Raw genomic sequence first — 17,607 nt, forward strand, 5'->3', positions numbered from 1 at the left:
ATAAAAAGATCTGGCCTAAAAGTTATCACAGTACATAGTAAGGCCTAACAAAATGGGAGCTGACTAAGTAGTTAACAGTCCTTTGAAAAGAATAAGCATTATATCACCAAACAAAATACTGGTATTATCAGCAATATTTATATTTACCAAACCTTGTTCTCCCAAGGTAAATATTATTTCTAGGTGACACAAATGGGTATTTTTTTAACAATAAACTTTCTATCATCTCTCCCACAGAACCAATTTTGAGACTGTTAAAGCCAGAATCCTCCCATTCCTCTCATTCCTCACGTACAGTTGCTCTCCAAGAATGGTCACTATCTTAGTTTTCTAGGGCTGGGAGGCTTCAAACAACAGAAATTTGTCATCTCACAGTTTGAAACTGAAGTCTAAAATCAAGGTATCAGCAGGTCCAAGTTCTCTCAGAAACCTACTGGGGAGAATACTTCCTTGCCTCTTCTAGCTTCTGGTGGTTTGCCAGCAATCCTTGCAGTCCTTGGCTTGCAGCTGCAATACTTCACTCTCTTGCCTCTGTCATCACATGCTGTTCTTCCTTCTCGATCTAATTCTGTGCGCAAATTTCTTTCTTCTTACAAGAACACCAGTCAGACTGGATTAGACCTACTCTAATCCAATTTTGCCTGATCTTAACTAATCACTTCTCCAAAGATCCTTTTTCTATCTGAGGTCACATTCATGGGACTGGTGGTTAGGACTTGAACATGCTTTTTTGGGAGACACAGTTCAACTATAACAGTCCTTATAAGAGAATCAAGTCCCTTCTCTCATTCTCACTGCCTTAGTTCAGACTTTATAATCAATCACTTGAAACAACAGTTTTAAAGCTCCAGTGTGCTTCACCTACAGAGTGAATTGCCTATAGAGGCTGTGAAAAAACACAATGGCTCATTCCCCACCCTGGAGAGTCTGATTCAGTAGGCAAGGGCTGGAGACTGAACAACCCAAAACACAACTATTTGAGAACTTGAGAACTAGTGACTTAAGTTACTGCTTGAGCCTCCTCCAATGGTCTCTTTGCTATCAGTTTCTCCATTTATTCCATTCTTCTTATAGAAAACTTAGAATAAGGTCCAAAGTCCTCAAGCTTTCATGATCTAGCTCTATCTAACTCTTCAGTCTCATCTTCTACTGCTTGGGTCTCAGGTAAGAGATAAGTTGAGACAAATATATTAATCAACAGAAGAATTTGCAAAATGATTATCAAATATCTCTGTCTTTTGGTTAGGTTTAACCACTATTGGAGAAAAGTATTAGGACATTGGAGGGAAGAAGGGAGAGAGATTGAGGTATTTTTCCGTTCTCCCTACTATGGCATCACAGTTTTTGCAGGGCTGTGACCTGAAAGTATTCGTTTGGGGCATTTTCTTAGATTCAACTGAATATCCATATTCAAAAATTATTATAGGCCACACTTGGGGCTGTCTACTCAAAAGGAAACAGGATAGGACACATAGGATGGCAGCAGGGCGGAATAAGGTATTCCTTGTCAATAGGAGTTTTTGCAGTCCATATTGTAGCAGTTCAGGTAAGTGGAAAGAAGTCCACCCAGGCTTTAAAATCTCATACCTCACCAGAGCCCCATCTCTTCAAACCCCTTCAATAGGCACGGCTTTCAGGGTCCCTGAAAGAGACTTGCCAGGCTATTATAATCACTGCACTCAGGGATGACAAAAGTATGATTTACCAACAAATCTTTATAATTCTCCCAAACCAGAGGTCAATTTTACAATAAGCAAGGTTGCCTACTAACCTACATAGATGGTAGTCCAACTTTCATCAGATTACCTGGGAACCAGAGTTAGGAAAATAACAAAAGGTCAAATTCTCATGCTGAAGGGGGAAATGTTTGTTAACTCTTTGTCCCACACCCTGTATGTTTACAACTTCAGACAGCCTGTTCTTCAACCATGGTTCCAGCAATTCCTGATCTCCAGTAACACTTTTTCTTCCCTCTGTTCATTACTGTTAGTCCCTGGATGTCCCTTGATGTTCCTTTCAGTCTAGAGTTTCTTCATTTAATTAAATTCAAAATCCAAAGATTGAACTCTAACATAGGATATATATGTGTATGTATTTGTAGAGAAATAAATCTGGAAGAAATTTAACAGTGATTAACATGATGGTTAAAATCTTGATTATTTTATCTTATTTTTCTTATTTTTTTATATTTCCACAATAAGCATTTATAAATTTCATAATCCAAAAAAGTCTTTTTTAAATTTAAAGAAATTATTCTATGAAGGTTATTTTTATTATTATCTGAAAATGTGATTCTCCATACCTAAAAGGTATTACCTCAAGGCTAGATGTTAGCTACATATCTGCTTGTATACCAGCAATGTGGGTATTTTTCTTTTTTTACTTTAAAAATTTTTTTTTCTTTACTAGGGAAGTTATGGGTTTGCAGAACAATTATGCATAAAATACATGATTCCTATATACCATATCCCACACAAGTTGCACTGCTGTGGAACATTCGTAACAATTGATGATAGCACATTTTCACAATTGTACTAGTAACTAAAGTTCAACTAAAGGTTCACAGTTTGTGTAGTTTAGTTCTATGGATTTTAAAAAAATTGTTATTCTGTTACCATCTAACATTTACCCTTGTAATCATATTCCAATATATATTTCAGTGCTGTTCATTGCATTCCCAACTCTGTGCTACTATCACCACCATCCATTACCTAAATATATCCATCTTTCCAAATAGGAACCTTGTACATTTTAAACCTTAACTTCCCATTCCCTATCCCCACCCATCCTCTGGTAAATTATATTTTAGATTCTGACTCTATGAGTTTGCTTATTCGAGTTGTTTGAAATCAGTGAGATCATAAAATATTTGTCTTTTTTGTGTCTGACTTATTTCACTCAACATGATGTCTTCAGGTTCATCTACCTGTCACATGTATCAGGATTTCATTTCTTTTTGCAGCTGAATAATAGTCCACTGTATAGATATACCACATTTTATTTATCCATTCATTTGCTGATGGGCACTTGAGTTGTGTCCATCTTTTGACAATTGTGAATAAAACCACTATTAACATCTGTGTGCAAATATCTGTCCAAGTCCCTCGTTTCAATTCTTTCAGGTATATACCTAGTAGTTGGATTGCCAGGTCATATGGTAGTTCTACATTTAACTTTCTGAGGAACCACCAAACTGTATTCTACAGCAGCTGCACCATTTTACATTCCCACAAGCAATTAATGAGTGTTGCTAATTTTCCACATCCTCTCTTATTTTCCATTTTTTTTCATAGCAGCCACTGTAATAGGTGTGAAATGGTATCTTGTTGTGGTTATGATTTGTACTTCCCTGATGGCTAATGATGTTGGGCATCTTTTCATGTGCTTTTAGGCCATTTGTTTATCTTCTTTGGAAGACGTCTGTTCAAATATTTTGCCTGTTTTTCAATTGGGTTGTTTTTATCTTTTGGTTGTTAAATTGAAGGATTTCTTGTATATTTTGGATATTAGCCTTTATTGGATATGTGGTTTCCAAATATTGTCTCTTGTTGTGTAGGTATTTGTTCTAGTTTGCTAGCTGCCAGAATGCAATATACCAGAAACAAATGGCTTTTAAAAAGGGAATTTAATAAGTTGCTAGTGTACAGTTCAAAGGCTGAGAAAATGTCCCTGTTAAACAAATGTCCAATCACAGGCATTCAAGGAAAGAAAGATACCTTGATCCAAGAAGGCTGATGAAGTTCAGCATTTCTCTCTCAAGTGAGAAGGCACATGGTAAACACAGGGTTTCTCTCTCATCTGGAAGGGCACATGGCAAACCGGTGTCATCTGCTAGCTTTCTCTCCTGGCTTCCTGCTTCATGAAGCTCCCCAGGAGGCATTTCCCTTCTTCATCTCCAAAGGTTGCTGGCTGGTGGACTCTGCTTCGTGGTGCTACAGCATTCTCTGCTCTCTCCGAATCTCTCATTCTCCAAAATGTTTCCTCTTTTATAGGACTTCAGAAACTAATCAAGACCCACCCAAATGGGTGGAGACACATCTCCCCTAATCCGGTTTAACAAGAGTTTAGAACAGGGAGATGATCTAATTACAGATTCAAACATGCAGTATTGAATAGGATTAGTCTGCCTTTACAAAATGGGATTTTGATTAAAACATGGCTTTTCTACAGGACATACATCCTTTCAAACTAGCACAGTATTCATTTTACTTTCATGATGAAGTGTAAAAGATTTTCATTTTGATGAGGTCCCATTTCTCTATTTTTTTTTCTTTTGTACTTGTGTTTTAGGTGTGAAATCTAAGAAACCATTGCCACACAAGGTCCTGAAGCTGGTTCTCTACATTTTCTTCTAGGAGTTTGATAGTTCTAGCGCTTATATTTAGGTCTCCGATCCATTTTTAGTTGATTTTTGTATATGGTGTGAGGTGGGGTCTATGGGGCCCAAGAAATTGCTTATTATAAACAACCTGCTAAGGTGGTCACCATAAGTGCATCCAGGTCTGAAGTCCCAGGGAAGCATGATACAGCATAACTTATTAACCAGTGATGTAGCATATGAATCCAATTATATATCCCATGAATGTCACCTGTTGGTAAAGTGCCACTTTTGTGTAATTTAGCATATAAGGGACTACTGCTCTCTAAGCATCAGAGCAGAGCAGAGGGAACAATTAAAGATGACCACTCTACCAGTGGCTCATCGTGCTTTCTTTCAATTTGCTATTGGACCAGAGCAAACCAAACCTTAAGCTAGAACCTGACAGGGTTCAACTTCTTTTTTTTTTTTTTTTTTGTAAGTGGAGATTCAGTTTTCCCAACACCATCTGTCTGTTTGTTGAAGAGAAGAGACTCTTGCATGTCTCTGCCCCCTGGTCAAAAATCAGATGGCCATAAATATGAGGGTTGATTTCTAAGCTCTCAGTTTGACTCCATTGATCTATATGTCTGTCCTTGTGCCAGTTTCATGCTGGTTTGATTACTGCAGCTTTCTGATAAGTCTTAATATCAGGAAGTATGAATCCTTCAGCTTCATTTTTCTTTTATAAAATTTGATGATCGGTTTTTCCATTTCTGCCAAGAAGTTTGCTGGAATGTTAACTGGGATTGCACTGAATCTATAAATTGCTTTGGGTAGGACTAATATCTTAATGATACTCAGTCTTCCAATTCATTCATTTAGGTCTTCTTTGATTTCTTTTAGCAAAGTTTTGTAGTTTTCTGTGTACAAGTCGTTTACAGCCTTGGTTATACTTATTCCTAGATATTTGATTTTAGTTGCTGTAGTGAATGGAATTTTTTTCCTTGATTTTTTCTTCCAATTGTTCATTGCTTGTGTATAGAAACACAACTGATTTGGAGGCATTGATCTTGTACCCCACCACTCTCCGAATGTCTTTATTAATCCTAGGAGCTTTGTTTTGGAATTTTCAGGATTTCTGTATATAGGATCATGTCATCTGCAAATAGGGACAGTTTAATTCTTCCTTTCCAACTTGGATGCGTTTTATTTATTTTTCTTGCCTAACTGCTCTGGCAAGAACTTCCAGTACAATGTTGAATAACAATTGTGACAGTGGGCATGCTTATCTTGTTATTGATCTTAAAGGGAAAACTGTCAGTCTTTTACCATTAAGTAAGATGTTATCTGTGAGTTTTTCACATATGCCTTTTATCATGATGAGAAAGTTTCCTTCCATTCCTAGAATTCTAAGTGTTTTTATCAGGAAGGGGTGCTGACCCCTGGAGAGTCTCTTTTGTTACTCAGATATTGCCTCTCTCTCTCTCTAACTCAACTTGGGAGGTGAACTCACTGTCCTCCCCCCTATGTGGGACATGACTCCCAGGGGTGCAAATCTCCCTGGCAACGTGGGACCTGACTCCTGGGGATGAGCCAAGACCTGGTATCATGGGAATGAGAAACACTTCTTGGGCAAAAGGGGGAAGAGAAAAATGAGGCAAAAAAGAGTCCTAGTGGCTAAGAGATTTCAGAGTCAGGAGGTTATCCTGGAGGTTATTCTTAGATATTCTATAGATATCCCTTTTTAGTTTACAGTGTATTGGAATGACTAGAGGGAAGTACCTGAAACTGTTGAACTGTGTTCCAGTAGTTCTGATTCTTGAAAAAGACTGCATACGGCTTTTACAATGTAACTGCCTGATTATGAAAACCCTGTGTCTATTGCTCCTTTCATTCAGGGTATGGACAGATGAGTAATAAATAAATAAATAATAGGGGGAGATAAAGGGTAAAAATCGGGTAGACTGAAATACTGTGGGTCAATGAAAGGGAGGAATAAGGGGTATGGGATGTATGAGGTTTTTTTTTTTCTTTTTATTTTTTTATCTGGAGTGATGCAAATGTTCTAAAAATGATCATGGTGGTGAATACACAACTATGTGATAATATTGTGAGTCACTGATTGTAAAATATGGTTGAACTGTACATCTGTAGATATTTCTCTATAAAAATACTTTTTTAAAAAATACATCACCCAGGATGTCAAGGGAACTCCCCAGGCATCTAGGATGGATTATTTTCAAGTCCCCAGTGAACCCCCTCCCACAAACCCTGGGAAAGGGTATTATCACTACAGGTAAAGACTCCTCCAGATTCAGGTAGGGGTCCAAGGGGTGCTGGGTCAGCTGGGCTGGCGAGGGCTTGGAAAACAGGGCTGCTTCCTTGGGCAGTTTGTTCTGCCTCTTCTTTGAGGAAGTTGGGGGAGCCCTGTGGTAAATCAGAGAGAGAAAGGTCTCCCTGGGGCCCTGAGTGATGAGAGCTTCGTGAGGCAGATAGCCTGTCCTGTGGTTGTCCAGCCCCTTCCTCAGAATACCCACCAACGGCTGTTGAGAGAAGTGGGGAACTTCAGCCTGTTGTGTTTTGTGAAACACTTGGAAGGTAGATTCTCTTTGTAGTTAGAAGACAATAAACCAGGTCATAGGGACCACAAGGATGGTGGAGGGAGGAGATTATAGGGAGGCTGTACTCCACCCTTTTCTCTGGGGTTGGGCAGAGTGGGGACCATAAGGAATGGGTCAAATTAAACACAATCCTGGTTCTAGGCACATTATCACTAATCTGTGCAAGCTCCCTCTCCTGTTTTATTTATTCCGTGTCATCCCCATGATGTGCTTGAAATTAATATTTTGCTTGTAAATGTCCTTGTAATATTTATAGTTTCATATGCACCTTCTTGATTACATAAATAGTTCTCTATTCCATTCTGTCTCTTATTTGTTTCACCAAGCATGGCATTTTAAAGACCTATGCATGCCACTATCTGTAAATCTAATTCATTATTTCCAAATGTTATCACTGCATTTCATCTATCCATTCCCTTTGTTAAGGTGTGGTAGGTTGAATTATGTACCTGAGCAAGCACATGTTCTTGATCTTAATCCATGGCTGTTAATCAACAGTAAACAGAACCTTTTGAAGATGTTATTTTTAGTTAAGGTATGGCCAACTGAACTAGGTGGGCCTTAATCTGGATTACTGGAAGATTTATAAAGAGAACCTGGAAGCCACAGAAACAGAAAAGGAAAGGGTATCACCCTGTGATAGGAGGAAGAGATAAGCCAAGGAAACTCAAGGATTGCTGGCAGCCAGCATGAGAACACTTGATTTTGGACTTTTTGTCTCAAACACATGAGCCAATAAATTCCTGTTGTTTAAACAAACAAACAAAAAAGCTGTATTTTGCCAAATGCCTTTTCTGCATCAACTGAGATGATCATGCAGTTTTTTCCCTTCATTCTGTTAATGAGGTTGTGCCGGTCGAAACTATCATGTCCCTGGAAAAAACACATTTTAATCCTGATCTTATCTTATAGGGTCTATCCTATAGTTTAGGATGAGAAATTTTGAATTGTTTCCATGGAGATGTGACACACCCAATTGTGGGTATGGCCTTTTGATTAGATGGAAATGTAATTCTATCCATTCAAAGTGGATCTGATTAGTTTACTAGAGGCCTTTTAAAAGGGGAAACATTTTGGAGAAATCTCAGATGCAGATGCTTGGAGAACAGTTGCTTCAGAGCTGACAGAGATGCTTGGAGTACTGACAGAGAGAGAGCAGATGCCTAGATAGAGATGCTTGAAACCCAGGAGATGTCGCCCTGTGCCTTCCCATGAGATGCTAAGCAAGCCAGAACTCAAAGTTGTGTCTGGGAAGAGTTAAGTGAAGGCCCACAGATGTTTAGAGAGGAAACCACTGGCATCAGAAGCTGGAAGCAATGGAACCAAGAGAGGATCAGCAGATGCCAGTCACGAGCCTTCCCATGTAACAGATATCAGCCTTTCTTTGGAGTTAAGGTGTCTTTCTCAGGATGACTTAGTTTGGACATTTCTTAGAACTGTAAACTTGCAACTTAATAAACTTCATTTTTAAAAGCCATTCCATTTCTAGTATATCGCATTCTGGCATTTCAGCAAACCAAAATAGCATAGTATTACATTAACTGATTTTCTTATATTGAACCAACCTTGCATACTAGGGATAAATTCCACTTGATCACAGTGTATAACAATTTTATTATACTGTTGGACTTGGTTTGGTACTATTTTGTTGAGGATTTTTTGCATCTATATTCATAAGAGAGATTGGTCTTCAGTTTTCCTGTGATATCTTCATTTGGCTTTGATTTTAAGGATGATGTTGGCCTCATAGAATGAATTCGGCATATAAAACTCTGAAATCTGTTCTACAACTAATTGTTGTGCTGTGCATTGAAATTTATTGCTTCTTTGTATACGTTATTTTTCACAAAAAAAAAAGGGATGATAAAAAATACATATATTCCTTCTAGACTCCAATGTTCTACGGCAGCTAGAAGGAAAAATCTGAGATGATAGTATGATAGCCCATGACGAACTCTGGAATCTGTCCTGTAACAACTTGTGAAGAGTGCTTTGAAAACTAATAAAAAATAATAGAATGAATTAAGAAGCATTTCTCCTCTTCAGTTTTTCTGGAAGAGTTTGAGCAGATTGGAGTTAAGTCTTCTTTGTTTTGTAAAATTCCCCAGTGAAGTCATCTTGTCCCGGGCTTTTCTTTATGGAGACATTTTCAGTCACTGATTCAATCTCTTCACTAGTGACTAGTTTGATGAGATCTATTTCTTCTTGAGTCAATGTAGGTAATTTACGTGTTTCTAAAAATTTGTCCATTTTATGTTCATAGCAGCATTATTTACAATTGCCAAGAGATAGAAACAGCCAAAATGCCCATCAACACATGAGTAGCTAAACAAACTGTGGTATATACATACGATGGAATATTATGCAGCTGTAAGACAAAATAAAGCTATGAAGTATGTAACAACAGGGATGGACGTCAAGGACATTATCTGAGTGAGATAAGCCAGAAACAAAATGACAAATACTGTATGGTCTCACTAATACAAACTGACATCAGCTAATGAATTTGGAGAATTTCAGTTGGTAACAGAGACCATCAGGAGATAGAAATACGGTAGATATTGGGTAATTGGAGCTGAAGGAATGCAGATTGTGCAACAGGACTGACTGTAAAAATTCAGAAATGGATACACAATACTACCTAACTGTAATACAATAATGTTAGAACACTGAATGAAGCTGGCTGTGAGAATGATAGAGGGAGGAGGCCTGTGGGCACAAATGAAATCAGAAGGAAAGACAGACAATAAAGACTGAGATGGTATAATCTAGGAATGCCTAGAGTATTTAATGATAGTGACTAAATGTGCAGATTTAAAAATGTTTTTGCATGAGGAAGAACAAAGGAATACTGATAATGCAGGGTGTTGAAAATAGATGGTAATTAATATTTTAAAACTTTAACTTATGTGTGAGACTAAAGAAAAAAAATTTTTATTTGGTACAAAGTTTATATTCTGACTAGTGCATTTCCTAATATTACTTATGTGGACAGCTTAATCGAACACCAGTTCCACAGTACTTGGAACCTTGAGTAGGGCGTGAGATTTTGTAGGTTTGTCCAGAGTGATGCCCCAATAAATCCCAGAGTGATTTGAACAGTGAATAAAACAGTATTTTCCAAGTCCCCTTGGAGGAATAGTGAGAAAGGGTGAAAATTCAACTTCCCCAAGAGGAGAACTCTTGATATTCTCACAAGCAGTGGGGACAACCACAGCAATAGGCTGAGCCCCCAATCTTGGGGGTTGTTGATATGAAACTTAACCCTGCAAAGGATAGATTAAGCCTACTTAAAATTAGGCCTAAGAGTCACCCCAAAAAGAGAACCTCTTCTGTTGCTCAGATGTGGCCTCTCTCAGCCAACACGACAAGCAAACTCACTGTCCTACCCCGCTCTACATGGGACGTGACTCCCAAGGATGTGGACCTTCCTGGTAACGTGGGACAGAAATCCTAGAATGAGTTGGAACTCAGCATCAGGGGACTGAGAAAATCTTCTCGACCAAAAGGGGGAAGAGTGAAATGAAACAAAATAAAGTGTCAATGGCTGAGAGAGTCCAAACAGAGTCGAGAGGTTATCCTGGAGGTTATTCTTACGCATTAAATAGATATCCACCTGTTTAGTTAAGGTATAATGGAGAGGCTGGAGGGAACTGCATGAAAATGTAGAACTGTGCTCCAGTGTCCATGTTTCTTGAAGATGATTGTATAATGATACAGCTTTCGCAATGTGACAGTGTGACTGTAAAAACCTGTGTCTGATGCTCCTCTTATCTACCTTATTGACAGACGAGTAAAACATACGGATTAAAAATAAATTAATAGGGGGGACAAATGTTAAAATAAATTTAATAGACTGAAATGTTAGTGATCAATTAAAGGCGGGGTAAGGGGTATGGTATTGGTATGTGTGAATTTTTTTCTGTTTTCTATTTATTTCTTTTTCTGAATTGATGCAAATGTTCTAAGAAATGATCATGATGATGAATATACAACTATATGATGATATTGTGACTTATTATATAACTAGAATGGAATGATCACATGGTAAGAATGTCTGTGTTTGTATGTGGCTATGTATCATAAATAAAAAAAAGCAGCATTTAAAAAAAATTTGTCCATTTTATCTAGGTTATCTAATTTATTCATGCACAGTTGTTTATAGTATCCTCTTACAGTCCTTTGTATTTTAGTAGGGTCAGTAGTAACTCCTCCATTTTCATGTCTGATTTTAGTTTGTATCCTCTTTCTTTTTTTCTTTGTCAGTCTAGTTAAAGGATTGTTGATTTTATTGATCTTTTTAAAGAACCACTTTCTGGTTTTGTTGATTTTCCTTCTTTTTTTTTTTTATATGCTGTATGGTGGGGGGTTACATTTCATTCTTTTTTCATGTGAGTATCCTGTTATTGCAGCACCATTTGTTGAATCTTTTTTTTTTTTTTTGGAGTTGGGGGAAGTGCACAGGCCGGGAATTGAACCTGCATCTCCAACATGGCAGGCGAGAATTCTGTCACTGAACTATCCTTGCACCACCTCTATTGATTTTTGTTGTTGTTTTCTATTTCATTTATCTTCACTCCAAGCTTGTTATTTCCTCCCTTCTGTCTGCTTTAGGTTTAGTTTGCTCTTCGTTTTCTAGTTCTTCCAGTTTTGAGATTAGGTCACTGATCTTTTTTTCCTTTTTTTCTGTTTTTTTTTTTCCTTTTTTTGGCATGGGCAGTCTCCGGAAACGAACCTTTCTTCTTTTTTTAATGTAGGCATTTAGAAATATAAATTTTCCCCTCAGCCCTGGCTTCACTACATCACATAGGTTTTAGTATATTGTGTTTTCATTTCATTTGCCTCAAGATAGTTCCTAATTTCACTTGTGATTTCCTCTTTTACCCATTGGTTGTTTAAGAATATGTTGTTTAATTTGCACAAATTTGCAAATTTTCCATTTCTCCTTCTGTTACTAATTTCCAGCTTCATTCCATTCAGGCCAGAGAATAGACGTTGTATGATTTCAATATTTTTTTATTTGTTTAGATTTATTTTGAGACCCAACATATGGCCTATCCTGGAGAACAGCCCATGTACACTCAAGAAGAAGGTGTATTCTGTTTTTGCTGGGTGCAGTGCTCTATATATGTCTGTTAAATATGGTTGGTTTAGAGTGTCATTCAAATCGTGTACTTCCTTATTGATCTTCTGACTAGATATTCTATCCATCAATGAGAATGGTATGTTAAAGTCTCCTACTATTAATTTACAACTGTCAATTTTTCCCTTCAAATATGTCAGTATGTGCCCCATATATTTTGGGGCTCTGCTAAAAGATGCATATATATTTATAATTATTAACTCTTCCTGTTTAATTGTCCCCTTTATTAGTATATAATGATCATCTATGTCCCTCATAATTCTTTATTAGTTAAAACCTATTTTATCAGGTATGAGAACAGCCACCCCAGTTCTCTTTCAGTTAACAATTGCATGGCATATTTTTTTACATCCTTTCACCCTCAACTTGCTTGTACTTTTTAATTTAAGGTGAGTCTCTTGCAGACAGTAAATAGTTGGGTCATGCTTTTTTATCCATTCTGCCAATTTGTGCCCTGTGACTGGAGAGTTTAAACCATTTACAATTAAAGTCATTACTGATAATATAGGACTTTCTTCTGCCATTTTGCTATAAAGTCTTAGTAAGTCTTACAATTTCTTTGTTCCTAACTTCTGTTAAGGCCTACTTTAATATTTATTTGATTTTTTTTGTTGTTGTACCATACTGAGCGCCTTCTCATTTCTATCTGGATATATTTTCCATATATTGTCCTCATGCTTACCATTGGGGTTAAAATTTAACATCCTGGATATATATCAATCATATTTGATTTGATATCAACTCAACTTCAATAACATACACATATACTTTTCCTATATCTCTTTTCTCCCCACCTTTTTTATATATAACACATATCTTTATAAAGTGCATACCCAAAAAAAAATAGATTTATCATTACTTTTTATGCATTTTCATTTTAGTACCTATAGGAATAAAAAGTGGAGCTACATACCAAACAATATACCATAATAATACTGGCATTTATAATTACCTCAGGTCTTTATTCCTTCATGCCGCTTTGAACCACACTGTCTAGTTTCCTCTCCTTTCACTCTGAAGAATTCCCTTTAGCATTGCTTATACGGCATGCCTAGCAGCCATGCAGTCCCTCAGCTTCTGTTTACTTAAGAATGTCTTAACCTCTCCCTCATTTTTGAAAGAGAGTCTTGCCAGATACAAAATTCTTAACTGGCAGTTGTTTTCTTTCAAAAATTTAAATATTTCAATCCACTGCCTTCTTGCCTCCATGGTTTCTGATGAGACTAGCACTTAGTCCAAATGGGACTCCTTTGTACATAACACATTACTTTTATCTCACAGCTTTCAGAACTCTCTCTTTGTCCTTTGCATTCAATAGTATAATCAATATATGATGGGGGAGGAGGGGTGTTTTATGTTTATTCTGTTTCATGTTCTCTGGGCTTCTTGAATGGGCATATTCACATTTTTTGCCAAGTTGGGGAAGTTCTCTGTCATTTCTTCGACTATTCCTTCCACCCCTTTCTCTCTTTCAGCTCTTCCTGGGACTCCCATGATGTGCATATTGGTGCACCTGATGGTGTCCCATAGTTGTCTTAGGCTATTTTCATTTTCAATATTTTTTTCTTTCTATTCCTCAACCTGACTCATTTCAAATGGCTTGTCTTCAAGTTCACTGATTCTTTCTTCTGCCGGCTCCAGTCTGCTTGTGAAACCCTCTTGGGCATTTTTCATTTCAATTACTGTGTTCTTCAACTCCAGTAGTTTGTTTGGTTCTTTACCTCTTTACTAAGACTCTCATATTGCTCATTCATTGTTTTTCTGAAATCCTTTAGTATTTTTTCTGTATTTTCCTTCATCTCCGAGGATTTCTAGGATCATTTTTTTAAAGGCTTTATTTGATATGTCCACATTCTTGTTTTCTTCTGTTCTAGTTTGCTAGCTGCCGGAATGCAACACATCAGAGACAGATTGGCTTTTAACAAAATCTTTTATTTTGTTAGTTCTTCAGAGGAAAGGCAGCTAACTTTCCACTGAGGTTCTTTCTTACGTGGAAGGCACAGGATGGTCTCTGCTGGTCTTCTCTCCAGGCCTCTGGGTTCCAACAACTTTCCCCGGGGTGACTTCTTTCTGCATCTCCAAAGGCCTGGGCTGAGCTGCGAGTGCTGAGATGAGGAATGCCGAGCTGCTTAGGCTGTGCTACCTTGTGCTCTCTCATTTAAGCACCAGCCAATTAAGTTAAACGTCACTCACTGCAGCAGACACGCCTCCTAGCTGATTGCAGATGTAATCAGCAACAGATGAGGGTCACATACCATTGGCTTATGTCCGCAGCAACAAAACTAGGTATGCTCACCTGGCCAAGTTGACAACTGAATCTAACTAACACACTTCATTGTTGTTTTCTGGATTTTTATCCTATTCCTTTGGATGGGCTATCATTTACTGTTTCTTCGTTTGTCTTTACTCTTTTGTCATACACTGTACATTTTAATATTTTAAAATATTAACTCTGGGGTTTATTACCAGTGATATCTGTTTCTTTATTTTATAACCAGGTGGTAATAAATACTGAGATTTTCTTGAGCATCAGCCCTCCTATCAGGAATGTTTGTCCATGGCAAATGCAGTGTGCAGGGTTTTCCCTGTCTTTCTGGGCCTCTATCTTGTCCTATGATTCTGCTTGATAGATGTTTTAGAGTTCCTCTCCTAGAAAATAGAGAGCCCTCCCTCTCCCTCCCCCTCTCCCTCTCCCTCTTCCTCTCCCAGGTGTTTGAAGCTGGCAAGACTTTGCCTCAGAATATTCACCTCTATAGTCTCTTACATTCTTTTCATTGTCTCTAGAGGCTTTTGCCTGGAAGGAAAATTCTGGGAGGAGAGGCAACCCGGAGAGGATTTCCCCAGGTCAATCTTTTCCAGCCAAAACAGGAACAGGGACCCACAAAGAGAATGAAGACAAGTTCCAAAGTACCCTGTGGAGGGATCAAGAAGGACACCAAGAACTCTGACAGCTCCCTAAAGCTGAACTTGCCTGGCCTGCCCACCAAATGCAGCCCTTCAACTAACTGTCCCCCTGCAGCCCTGAGGAAGCACAGTATCTTTAGGTTTTCACCACCACCTCCCCTATCCAGGAGGAGTTAAGACAATGGCTGCCACCAACTTTGTCCAGAGAGGTTGAAACAATGGCTGTTCTCAGAGCCAGGCCCCCATTAATCCAATAAAAAGCCATGATCAGTGATCATGTATCTACTCCCATTCTTAGAAAAGAGGATTTTTATATCCCTTTCTGTTATCAGCAAGCTATTCAGAGACCCACACAAGAGTTGGGAATGGGCATCTGTAGCCACCAAAAGACCAGCTAAATGTTCTTTACCATAATTTATCAGCCTCTTTCTGCTGCTCCTGGATACTGTGCAGTGTTCTTCTGGCTACTGGACTTTCAAAATAGTTGTTTCAAGCAATTCCTGCCTGTTTAATAGTTGTTCTAGTAGAAGGACTGAGTCCCGGAGCTCCCTACTTTGCCATCTTACTACAATCCTTCCTTCCATGCACTCACAGCTGAGTACTTGTAAGCAAGTTACTTTCTCTCTCTGGGTCTCAATTTCTTTTGTGAAATAGTTTTTTCCAACACCAATAGCCTATGAACCATAATCCTCTACAGTTGAACACAAAGGATATAACATCTGTCATGGTGTCATGACATCTGATAGCATAAACAAATAGTTCAAATATTTGAAGATATCATGCGATGAAAGCAAAGGCCAAGAGGGAGCAAGAAAAAGTAATAATCAATGATTCTGGCAAAAATTGCCCAATGGAACACTGAAAAAGCTCCACGGCTCCAGGAGAAGTTCTGTTCTCACATCAAAATGTTGACCAGGTCTGTTCATTTTCATGATCATCAGAAAATATTTTAATTTCTTGTAGTGGAAATATTAAGCAGATTCATTGACCACACCATTATTAGTTCATTTCTGTTTTTCTGAGTCATACAGGAATGCTTTTATGAACAGTTCAGTAAAAACTCTCCCCAATATACACTAAATATCCAGGGACCCACAAGAAGTGAATCCTCCCTGAAGTCAATAGATATTTGTTGATTACAGTAATTGATTGCCAAGGGATTCTAAGTACATCCTTAGGAAAATAGCTGTAGTGTTGACTGTGCCAATAGGGGGCTTTGAAGCTTAGTAAACTCTTTTTCAAAAGCCAAATACAGAAGAAATGACTAGCAACTTCATAAGTTATCTGATATGCAAATAAAGCATGCTTTAGGCACTGTAAAAATATAACTGGCCTCAGGAAAGCCAGTTTGCCCTGCATTTCCATGCTAATTTTCACAGGCTACTGCTATTTCCTGTCATCACACGTATCATTTGCCAAGCAGTACTAAAAGTAGGGGAAAAAATCTTTTAGGCAGATTGTTTTTCTCATCTTGGAATACTGCCATGAAATAAAAGAAATCCTGATTACCTAGGAGGCGTAAGGTAGAAAACACAGAAATATAAATAAAAACTTTACAGTAATCCAGAAAACATAACTGGCAAGAAGAATTCCCCAGACTTAACTGGGAATGTTTGACAGGTTAGCATTGGAAGCATGGACCTTTGAAGGAACTTCCCGCTTATTCCTCAATCCAGAAACCCATGCTTCTGTGGCATACTTCTGTACTTTTTAGAAATGAACAAATAGTCGATAAGATTTATATGTCTGACACTAACATAAGTAAAAAATTTCTAGATTCCTGCTCTCAACTGGAAATTAAGTACATTTGGGGTCAAGTGGACTCCATGGCTATGACTGGAACTGTGAAAATCCCTGGGATCAGCAACAAAGGATTTTCTAGACCTTCATGTCAAACAATGTTCTACAAATCCTCAGTTTTATCTAATGTTGAGACAGGAAGAGACCAAAAAAGTTCACTGTTGCTGTCAGTAATAGTATGCTTTGGGGAAGAAAAGAGATGAATAATTACAATTATAATTTTCATCAAATCTTTCTTAATTTTTTATTAGTCTTGCCAAATTATTAAAACTGAATCAACATTTTTAAGAACTAGAAAATAAATCAAATTAAGAAAGACCTGTATAATCAATTAAACTAGTTGGTTTAAGAACAAAGAAATGCCTCTAGTTAATGAGAGCCATTTCTGAAGATCTTTCCTCCAATTCCCCAAAAAAAAAATCTAACCCTGAACTGGAATTCTAGATTTAGTAAGACTGATTGAATGAAAGACAAATAAATTACACTTCTTTACAAGAACCAAACTGAATAGAACGTATTATTGAATCTAGTTACTAAGGATTTTAGAGACTAAATGCTTATATAACTCCTATATGCTAATATTTCTGGAGAATGTTGGAATCTAATATGTCTACAAATAAGAAATATGGTAACTAAATTATAGAACATCATTCAATTTTATAGTAGGACTTACAATACATAGAAAGAACTGATTTGTTAGAGGGTTAGGGAGTGGATATAGAAAGCTATTCACAGTTAAACCACAGAGCTCAAGAAAAAAATCACATCAATTAGTTATCCTTTACTAAGATGAAATGAAAATAAAAAGCAGATGTAAAAATTGCAACCATGTGATATTA

The 17,607-nt window shown here is 37.5% G+C and overlaps 1 protein-coding gene across 4 annotated transcripts in view; it reads right to left on the bottom strand.

Moving 5' to 3' along the window:
- Positions 1 to 17,607, bottom strand: part of FSIP1 (fibrous sheath interacting protein 1) — a 213,914-nt gene that overhangs the window by 118,125 nt on the left and 78,182 nt on the right. The window lies entirely within an intron of this gene.

The sequence above is a fragment of the Tamandua tetradactyla genome, chromosome 14 (genome assembly GCF_023851605.1).
Source record: "Tamandua tetradactyla isolate mTamTet1 chromosome 14, mTamTet1.pri, whole genome shotgun sequence".
Classification (NCBI taxonomy): domain Eukaryota; kingdom Metazoa; phylum Chordata; class Mammalia; order Pilosa; family Myrmecophagidae; genus Tamandua; species Tamandua tetradactyla.